Source organism: Colius striatus, chromosome 4, assembly GCF_028858725.1.
Source record: "Colius striatus isolate bColStr4 chromosome 4, bColStr4.1.hap1, whole genome shotgun sequence".
Taxonomy (NCBI): domain Eukaryota; kingdom Metazoa; phylum Chordata; class Aves; order Coliiformes; family Coliidae; genus Colius; species Colius striatus.
Window position 1 is genome coordinate 75,741,148 of NC_084762.1, and position 10,999 is coordinate 75,752,146.

Here is a 10,999-nt window from a genome sequence, read left to right on the forward strand (position 1 = left end):
CGGCGCCATGGCAACGGCGAGGGCGCGAGCACGAGCCCGCGCCTCCCCCGGCGCGCCGCAGGGCGGGGGCCCCGCCAACCGCCGCGGGCGCCGGCGGCGCGCCGCACGGCGGTACCCGCCCAGAGCCGGCGGCCCCGGGCCGCTCCCTCCCGCCCCCCGGCCGCGGAGCCCATCGGGGGGCACGGCCGGGACGGGCAGGGCCGAGGCCGCGTCCCGCCCCTCAGCCACGGCCTCGGGGGCTCTGCCGGCCGCCGCGCCCGGCCCGGCCCTGTCCGCTCCGGCCGCCGTCCGGCAGGGAGCCTCCTTCGCCCTCGCGGGCCTTCGCTGCCTGCCGGCTGAGGTCGGCGGTGGCGGAGCTGTCCTTGGGCCTGCGGAACAGGGCGCGGCGCGGAAAAGCGGGGGTGGCACCACCTAACGCGGCCGTGGGTTGTGTGTGGGTGTCACCGCCCCCACCCTCCCCTTGCCACACACCCATGACGACCTCTCCTGCCTTTGTGTTTTCCACCAGCGCCGACTTCTTCCTCATTAACCGCCACTTGCCAAGCCCTGCGGTGCGCGGTCGAGCGTCCGGCACCGCTCCCGCTGCAGGGCCGCAGCGCTTGCGGCGGAGGCCGCCTTGGTGGATGAGCGCCGGGGGGCTGCCGGCACGGGGACTGCTCTGGGGTGCTGAGCGGACGGTGTCTGCCTCAGCCCCTGGGAACCCCGGCCTGTGGCTGGCGGGGGACGGCCACGGCCCGGTTCAGCCCCTGCAACACGCTCCTTCTGCAGCCTCCCCCTTGGAAAGACGAACGGGCATTTCGGGCAGCACCGTGTAAATGTTGAGGAGAATGCCGTAACAGGAGTAGGAAGAGTATTGAAATAATAAACATTGCTGTTGTTGGAAATGCTTGCTTTGGGTTTTTTTTTCCTTTCCCCTAAATCTCGAGTGTTTCCAAAAGGTCTTCAAAGCCTGTATGACTTGTCACCTTTTGGAACAGCATGCCCCAGCCTGAATCCCTGTCTCAAGTATGTGGTGTCCTGACTTTCCTGGCTGTGGGATCAGCACTATCTCAATGAATTAGAAATAAGATGGAGAAAGCTCTGCGATTGAAAAGGAGCAGATAGAATAGAGAGACTGGGGAGATTTGCTCTTCCAGATGTGCACTGTATATGGTAATGCCACAAAACAGGAACATCTCCAGCAGTAGACAGAGATTCCCTCCCTTGGGGTTGCCCCGTGCTTGGTGCCTGTGGGAGACCCCTGTGAGCACTCTGCTTTGTTCCTTTTCAGTGAAAGGTCTCATCTGAAACCTTGGGGTCACGTGAGCTGGTTACAGTATCCCAGCTGTGGAGCAGCAACTGGAAATCTAGCAGCAGCTTTCTGAGCAGCTCCTGCTCGGATCACAAATACTTGACTTATCATTCAAAGCAACTCACTCAGAAATAGCCACAGTGCAGGGTGGGACATGCATGTATGCAGATGGAGTCATAAGAACTTGTTGGTAGGGGCAGCATGTAGAAATAACACAGGAAGAATTAGGTGCTTCTCAGCAAGCAAGAGAAGTTAGGAATGTATTTGTGTTCTTGACAAGTGACTGGCTGGGAATAGGTTGGTACTGTGCCAGAGAAAAGAGCGTCAACAGGTTCTCTGCCGCTGGATGCTCTGCCATCTGCCTCGTGCCTCCTGTTCTTGCCTGGGTGCCTCTTTGTCTTTTCCAGGCAATTCAGGGGTAGCTTCCTGGCATGTTCCGTCTTCCTTCCACTCCACCTGCAGCAATGATGTGACTGCAGACCTGAGAGTGTGATAAAGTGACCAGAATGAGGGTTTTCATTCTAAATCTCCAACACAGCCATCCTGTGTTTTGACTGAATATCAGAAAGGTCCTATTTTAAGCTCTGCATGACAAATTTGACTTTTAAAGAAAAGGGCTTTTTTTCATTTACCCTTAAAATTGTTTCACGTAAAGAACAGTTTGGTTTTCTCTGGTGGCATTTTACCTGTAGGACTGGTTTATGGCTGTGTCACTACCCTTTCTCATGGCCTAAGATGTATATTGGGACGTGTCAATAATGTATGTTTCTCTCTGTATAAGTTTTGTCCAGCAAATTATTTTAGACATTGATTTAACAATGGGCTTTGAGCTTGGGATTTTTTTTTTTTTTTGATTTCTCATCAGTTCTAGTGCCTTCCATTTATTCCAAGGTTTAATGAATTCCACTCATGTTCCTGTGGAATATTGCTGGAATGCTTGTGAAGAGGGCTAAAAAAAAAAAGCAAAAGTGGGCAGTGTCAGGCAGAGGAAAGCTCACCAGAATTTACTAGCTGTGTCAGGTGAGAAATTCCCCGTTGCTTAATTTACACATGGAGAGGAGCATAACCTTCCTTTCTACTACCCCTGTGGTGCTTTGTTGGGGGTATACAGATACAGAAGGGTTCATTTCTGAAAGAAGCATCGTAAGGCTCAGGTTCATAATGTATTCCAATACACAATGTGTCTTCATCTTATCTGTTTTTATTTTTTACCATTATTTTCCACTTTAGGAAGCAATAGGAGGAGAGCTTGAGAGCTGTACTTGAACACAGATGGTACGATGGCACAGCATTTGCTGCAACTTGCTTCGAGTTATGTTACAGAGTTCATTTTTAACACAAGCTTTAAACCTTTATTTTGTAGAAAAGTCTAATTGAAATGGCAACCTCCCAAATATAGACTATACTTTTTCAGAGGTAGTTGAATATATTGTGGTAACATGTTGAAAAAAATTAACTGATGCAGGAAAAATAATATTCCTTAAAAGTGCTTAAAGGATCCTGACTGGAGCATGCGTTAGCTGAAGCACAGGTACACATTGCTTTTTGGTATCTCCAGCAAATATAGGGGAAGCCCTTGTGAAGGAGGCTGCAATACTGTAGGCATTGTTAATGGTTTTGTGGAAGGAAAACATCAGCCTTTCCATTCAGTTCTTTCCATATTTCTGGGTTTGGAGTGAATGGAACATCTCCTGCAACAACCCTAATTGCCCTTAACCATAGTTTTTGTTTGCTAATAGCCCCATGTGTCAATAGACACTTCACTCCTTCCCCTTTAAGTGGGCTATTTTTGCAGAGCACCATTTCCACTCCTCTGGATTTCATGAATGCTGCCATTTGAAACAGATCCAAGGAATTAGACATTACTCACCTTTGCATATGCAGTCTCTCCTACTGTCTTCTTTTCTTATATTTCCTGCACTTTTCCCCCAGTGTGGAATGTTTTATTTTGTCTTACTCACTGCAGTCTTGACCAGAGAACTCAGTCTCTTTAAAAGATAGGTTTTCATCAGTTTCCCTTTTCTTCAAATGCATTTTCTCTGCTGCTCTCCACACAGCTTTTTGTTCGATGACTTGCACTTTCACTATCTCAGACTGTCAGGCGAGCTTGTCAGCAGCTCCAAGCACAAACTCATTTGAAGAATTAGACACATTTGCATATAAAAGTACATGTATGTATGTTTATTTGCAGCCATTCTTACTTTACTTTCTTACATGAGAGGAAGAAATGGAGGGACAAGAGGAGGGGAGAAGATGATCCCCTTTTATTCTCCCTCTAATAGAAGCATTTAGTTCTTCCGTCTGCCCTCCCATCCTTTCTCCCTAAGTGCTTCTTGTTCCTTGTGCTTAACCATATTTAATTAAAAGTGGATGGGAGGCAAGGCAGGATTACCCACATGCTAGAAGAGGATGGTAGGATTTTTGAGGACTTGGCCAGGCCAGGCAGGCCAGGAAGTCCATAAGGAGTAGCTCTTAAAAGTCATCGAATGCTGTCAGGACTGGAAGGTGCAGCGCTGATTCCTCTTGGTGCTAACCAGGCTCCTGCGAGAAACTGGGGATGTTTGATTGACCTTTTTTTTTTTTTTTCTTTTCCTGGGAACAGGAAAATGAGGAAAGGCAGCCTAGCAAAGGGCAATCCTCCAGAGACCAGGAGATGATTCTGCAAATCTACAGCCTGTGGAGGAAAAGGAGAGTTGGCAGCTGTCCTGTGCTCTCTGCCTGTCAGGAGCTACTTTTTCAAAAGCTGCTTGCTGGAAATCCTGACCATTGCAACTTTGTTACATACCTCTTGGTGCTGATTCTCTGGCTACATGATTCTTCTGTATATAGGAGTATTCTTATGCAGCCTTTGTGTGCTTCTGTAGGGCTTTGAGCTTCTTGCTCCCTCAACTTAGCAAAAGCGAGATTGTCTAAGTAGTATCACCTTTCTGCAGTAAAACATCAATATTTTTAGGAATATGTCCTAGCTATCTTTATTTCTTTCCTATGATTTACAAGCCAAACTCCAAGCCAAACTTCAAGCTTGCACAAGAGAATAAGACCTTTAATTCCTCTTTGTAGTCTGACTGTGCTTTTAGTTCAACTGACACCCTTCATCTCCAGGACACTCTTGTAGGTTGACCCAACTGAGAGACTTTAGTAAAGGATGAATGCCTTTTAGACTGTTATTTTTTGCCCCACGGTGTTCTAAAATGAGTCAGATTCTGACTCTCTGTCAGATGCCAGTGATAAAGCATATAAATTGTGGATAAGGCTGCTATTTTCCATCACTAAGTGGAAAGTAATTAGAGCTGCTGGATCTCACATGGCCTTTGTCTCATTGAAGGTGTCCTCAGAACCTTCTTTAACTGCCTCACCTGTCTGTCCATAGTCTAGTTTTATAAAAGACGACACATTTGTCTAAAAATGAAAGTACCAGTGAGTCCTGCGTAAGTAATCCTGTACCTAAAATGATTTTTGTATGTCAACTGGTTTAAGTATATATATATATATGTATGTATGTATGTATGTATGTGTGTAGATAGATAGATAGATAGACATACTAGAGAGTTGGTCCATGGTTGGAAGTGTCCCCAGAGATGATTTCTCAGATTGGACTGTCAGTAAAACCGAAAGGTCATTTTCACAAAAATGATTTTAAAACGTTTGCAAACATCTTGTCACCAAAGTGACAAGTATCCAAGAAGGATGTCAGGATACCCACCAAGTAAATGTCATAGGAATGATGAATTATAAGTTACCATGTTCCCTGATTCTGAAAAAAAAAAGTAATATAAAATGGAAACTTCCTTCATAGAACTTGTCACCAAATCATGGAGATAAATCAGCACTGCTCTGTACTTCCTACTGACCTTTCTGAGAAAGAAAGCTAAACGCCCTTCTTCCTTGTTTAGAAAAAGCTCCTGAAAGCTATGGTAGACTGTAAGTTTGCACAGGAGTCACTAAGAGCTGAATTTAATCTAAAGAACTTTTTATTTCTGACATTTAGTGTATGAGATGGAGGAGAACAACAGGACGTGGCAGCACTTGAAGGGCTGCAATAGCTTTCAGTAACCAGTTAGCTGGAAGCGAGGGTTCAAGAGGTCTTTGTGATGAGGCTCTCATGTATGTATAGGTCTATATACAGATCTCCTTTGATTCCTTTCACTGTAGTGTTTAAGTGCATTTAGTGTGCAAATTCTTAAATCGCTGAGAGCTCATTTTGAAAGAAGGCACCCTGGCAGTGCTTTGGGTGTATCTGCTTTCCCAGGGAAGATTCAGTTTGTTTCTGTACTTGAGTCAATTTTAGAATATTAGATGCAAACCCAAAAGCTGCATGGAAGAACAAAGTTCATCACTCTCAAATAAGGTTGATTAATCAGACTATTTTTGAGACGCATCTAAGGAGCCTTTTAGGGATGCTGCTGCAGTCATCAGAACTGTGAAGAAATCAAATGAAATATCCCTAATACCAACAACAAAAAGGAGATCTAACATGAGTGTTTGAAAACAGTTAACTAGACAGAGGCCTGAGAGTGGAATACAGCTGATTTATATATTAAGATTTGATTATATTCTCATTCCTAGCTGCCTGTCTGATGCTATTTGTGTGTCTTCCAAAGATATACTGAAAGAATATATCATATATATTTTCTTCTCCATTTGTCTGTACAGGAAGCAAGGTGGATGGTGCCGAGCTGGGTGTGCTCTGACCTAGGATGCGTGAAGGCGGTTGGGCACCTGCTGTGCTGCCACAAGCCATCAGCTGAACGTGGATCCTCCGGGGCTGCAAGTATGAGTTTGAGCCAATTTAATTTGGTGTTGGTAAATTAACTGTGCATGGGTCTTATCCCAGCCCACCACACACGGCTGAATTGCACCCTGAATTACTGAATCTGGAGTAATTCTGTTGGCTTATAGACGAAAACAGTTCTTTTCTTTTTGCAAACAATAGCCATGGGGATTTGGGAACTCGGAACTCTTTCTAGCTTGTATTAATTTCCGTTATGTGTAACTGCTTTTGAGTGAGCAAGATAATACTTAAAAAGTGTTACCAGAAGAGACAGGATGTCTTGAAGCAAACTTGAGAATAACATAATTCTATTATACCTACTTTGATTTCTTTGTGGACTTATTTTTTATTTATTTGCTCTTACTAGCTAATGTTATTTTAATGTTGATCGTCAGGAAAAAGACTCCATGATGTCTTGTTTCAAATCAGTTCTGCCACTTAATTTCAGAGCTTCTTGTCTGGTATGCATTTATCCTGAATTTGTCTCTTATTTTTTAAACAATAAATTATTTATTTTCTTTGTATTCCTTAGAAATATACCATAGCTGTTAGAGTTGAAGGCAGCAGAAACCATGCTAAGGTGTTAGGACATACCAGTCTTATAGAGTAGGCCCCGAGGATTTCTGGACAACCTCAACAAGGAACTAGCATGACTGCTACACGATACACGCAAACTCTCACCATAAACATTTGCCATTAAAAGGATCAATGAATAATATCTTGAACACGTATTTTTATAAGGTAATCAGAGTATTATTAACACAGTGAATTGTGTGTTAGACGATCATTTGATGCTGAAATGATACAGCACCTCAAAGGTCAATTTATGAGGTGGTCTAAGGAATGACAATTTCTAGAGTAGAAAAACCTCATTAATCTCTTATTGCTATCTGAATGGTTCAACAGAGGCACGAGTGAAGGAGAACTCACCGATATATTTTGTTTTGATTTTCACAAGCCCTTGGCAAAATTATCACAACAGGCTGCTGAAGAAATTTAATATGTAGTTTTACAAGAGAAACTTAGGCCCTTAAATACATATTTAAGTGACTTTATTCAAGTTATAAGCATTAATAGCATTTCTAATCTTGAAGATTTGCTTAATGCAGTAGGAACTTATATTTTCCACTGGTAAAATCTCTCAGTTCCCTTGTTTTTGCTGCCGAGCATGTGCAAAACCATCTTGACAGCTCCAGGCTGCTAAGCCCCAAAGAAATACATAAAATAAGCATTTTACTGCAAGTATCCTCCCAACTGCCTGTCAACTTCAGTTTTGCATCCCAGCAACCAATTTAAACTAATTTTATTTTATACTCACTACATTTATCACAATTTATTTTATATTCTTGATAGGATATTGAAAGAGGCTCTCAGGGCTTCAGATTGCTGCCGAAATGTTAGACAACATTTGGCATGAACGGGATCAGAAATTAAAACCCGTCACTTTTTAGCCTGGTTGCCATTGAAATGAGATTTATGAGACTGTGTTGTTTATCTCTCTGTACATTCAGCAATTCCCCTTAAAAACTTTGGGACCCAGTTTCAACCAAATTTGAAAGACGAGCTGAAATCTTGAGATAAATAAGGTCTGTGAAAAACTGCAGCTGTACAGAGGACAAAGCGCATAATTAAATGCCTGCGCTGTGGAAAAGGCAGGTGGAAGCAGCCTTTATATAGCGGCTGAGAGCCGACAGCCTGCCAGAGGATGCTCAAACAGTTTAGATTGAGCATAGCATGTGTCCTATATGGAGGCTGGGTTTTGGAACAGAACCTGAGGTTGTTGTGACAGAGGAGGTTTTAGGAGACAAGGAGCACAAGTCCATGACAGCAATCAATCAAACCCCAGCTTGTTTGTTTCATTTCTTGCAGATCGTTTTGATTCTCTTGCCCTGACTCTTCTTCCTTTCTATCCTAATCGCCTTTTTTCCTCCCAGAACCTCTACAGTCTGTTCTATCTTTGTATTCCCCCTGCTCTCCTGGCTCAGCATCAATTCCTGTAACTTAACTGGCCCAAGAATTCTGTCTGATTTAGTAATGAGGTCTCAGATATACCCTGATGGGAGCCCGTTGAGTTCAACCAGACTGTTAGGATATACTCATATCAATAGCTGCAACAAAATTAATTGGTGCTGACCCCTTTCCATCTTGACTGGAGAATCTCCTGCTTTGATACTTACAGCCATCAAACATCTGTTTGGATTCCTGTGTAGATTGTTATTGTGCCCTCCTGCCAGCTCTCTGACATTTGAAAGACCCAGCTGTTGTGTGATGAGACTAGGAACCTAGTTTAAAAGAAACTAACTAGAAGTAAGCAAATTATTATTTTTAAATCTATACACATATTTCAAATAGTGTATCTAACCAACACTGTATGGTGTTTAGAATATTCCTGTAAGGTATGGAGGCTTACAGTTGTCTCACAGCTGAAAAAAATGTGTGAGAGGTGTATATTTCACAAATTAGCTTGGCCTGAGAAACAAAGAAAAATGCCTTGTCTCCTTTTTGTCTCTTCTGTCAGGTTCTTCATCATGATGGATACCTTATCTCACATGGAAAGTTTTTGTAGTTCTTCTCTGGTCAATTATCTAAACAGGACACCATTGAGCTGATGACAAAACAAAGAATACACACACGTGTAGTACTGGGCTGTGATAAAAGCTGCTCTTCTGCACAACTTCCCAGCTTGTGAAACCTGTCTGCTTTTGCATAATAGATAACCCCCAGGAAGTATAAAACTAGCGGGAGTGCTTGCAGTGTGGCCAAGTTACAATTTTACAGTCGTTTAAAGGTCACCAGGAAATTGCCATTTACACCCAGTCCTGCAGGATAAGGCTCTGTAGGGACAAAGCTCTTGGGCAAATGTGGTTTGTCTGCGGCCATATGGAAAAACTGGATCTGCAGAAGGGGCCAAGATCCTACCCCCGCACTTGCCAACCAGGGCCAGAGTTACCAAACCAATCTTGTAATTTATCTGGGGCAGATTTTGAAACCTAAGCCTTGAGGAAAGATTTTTGAAGCCAAAAATCCAGGCCTAAGGCCTCACAGGGCAGGTACCCTTTTTTTCCCCAACTTCTGGATTCTCTTTTTCTTGTGACAACTTTAACATGAGGTTTCGATGAGAAGCAAGGCAAACTAATGAGGGAGACTACCAAGTTTATGGGTGTTACTATCTCTCAAATAGTTAATGTCTCACTTCTCAGTTAAACTTTCTCTCCCCCCTCCTCCAAACTTGGCAGGCCTCTGGCTAGGCTAATTAAGAGTGCAACTAGGCTGTAACCAAATGATCTCTGTGACACGATAAGCAGCATGAGAACAGCAATAACAGCAGTAGACTAACTTCAGAATGCCGTGAGTTCCTCTGAGCTTCATCAGCAGATTTGTTGATCAGCTCCAGCTTTTACAATGTCATTTTTCTTTTTTAACAGATAAATTGTCACCAGAGCTGGTTACAGCTCATGCCTGCAAATGGAGAAAGTTATATGGAGACAAGAGCTCACAGGAAGACTTCCTAGGCCACAGATTAAGATACGTACCATTGCTAGTTTTCAGAGAAGATGGTTTGCACCAGCAAAGCTCAGAACTCAAAAGCAGAGAATGGGTGCTTCTGTAAAGGAGACTCGTTTTAGGGGAAAAAAACTCAACCCAAAAAACCTACTGTAGAAAGCATTCTACCTGCTCTGAAAACAAAAAGTAAGGAGAGTAATAAAAGAAGTATGAAGCATATCTAGTTTCAGAACTTGGCTGTAGAAAAAGAAGCAGTAAAAATCACTAGTACAGACAAAATCCATAGATAGTCTTAGAGGACGGAAATACCTGTACTGTATCCTGCAGCTATCAGAAAGCATCCAGGGTGAGAGTAGAATGTTAATAAGTGGATTGTAAGACAAAGCAGAGATTAGGGCACGTCCTGCTAGAGCTGTGGTTAGTGTTCAGGCAGGACGTTCTAGTAGTGTCCCGAATGCCACAGAACATGCTTAAATCCATAAGTCAGTGCAGGATATGCTACAGGTACTCGGCAGTGACCGGGAAGCTCTCCAAACTCTTTTCTCTGTCTCCTACACATAGCTGGTGATGAGGCACACATGGTTTGGAGTTCTCTTTCTGATGAAACTTTGACGCTTTTAGTGCACAAGTGCTTGATCTGCAACACCAAACCTACCCCTCAAACAGCTGGGCACAAACTCAGGGAAGCTTTTTCCTGCAGGTTCTTGGGTAACAAGCTAGGCTGACATACCCTTACCTCAGCTCTAAGTGAAGCTTCCCTTGGCATTTGTGCAGCGTGCCACTCCCAAGAAGATTTGGGAGCTTGCTAGGCACGTCCTGCCCTGGCTCACACGGTCCCTGGCACCACTCCAATATTCACAGAAAAATTGAGGTCTCCAGCATATCACCTCTCCAAGTAAATAATGCAAAGCTGCTCAAAAGATGTTCAGAGGGCTCTTCAGTGCATTCATTCTGACACAAGCAGCACCACAGTGATCTTCTTCCCATGCCTTGGTGCTTTCCCACCAACCAGAAATTCCCTCCCCTTGCCACAATCTTCTCCCCACAGATCAGTCTTGCTGGTGATTTTGGCCTGCTCCTCCCTTCCCCAGCACTCCCCAGCAAGCTTCTTGCTCTGACAAATTCTCCCTTGGCAACAATAGCTCTTGCTGGGTTCCTCCCAGTCTGTGGTCATGGCTACTGGGGTGTGAAGTGCTCTCTGCCCACCTGACTCAGAAATGCTCAGCAGCTTTGTCAGCTGAATTGTCTCCAGCCATCAGCATCTTCTCAGTAGAAAGGGGTGGATGTCAGAATACCTGGCCCAAACACTGCCAACTCACAAATTGGTTTTTTTTCCCATTCTAACAGCCTGCAGACTTCTTCAAATTTATTAACTCACCCTGCATGTAATTGAAAAGTGCATTTTCTTCAGGTAAAAAATAAATTGCAATATA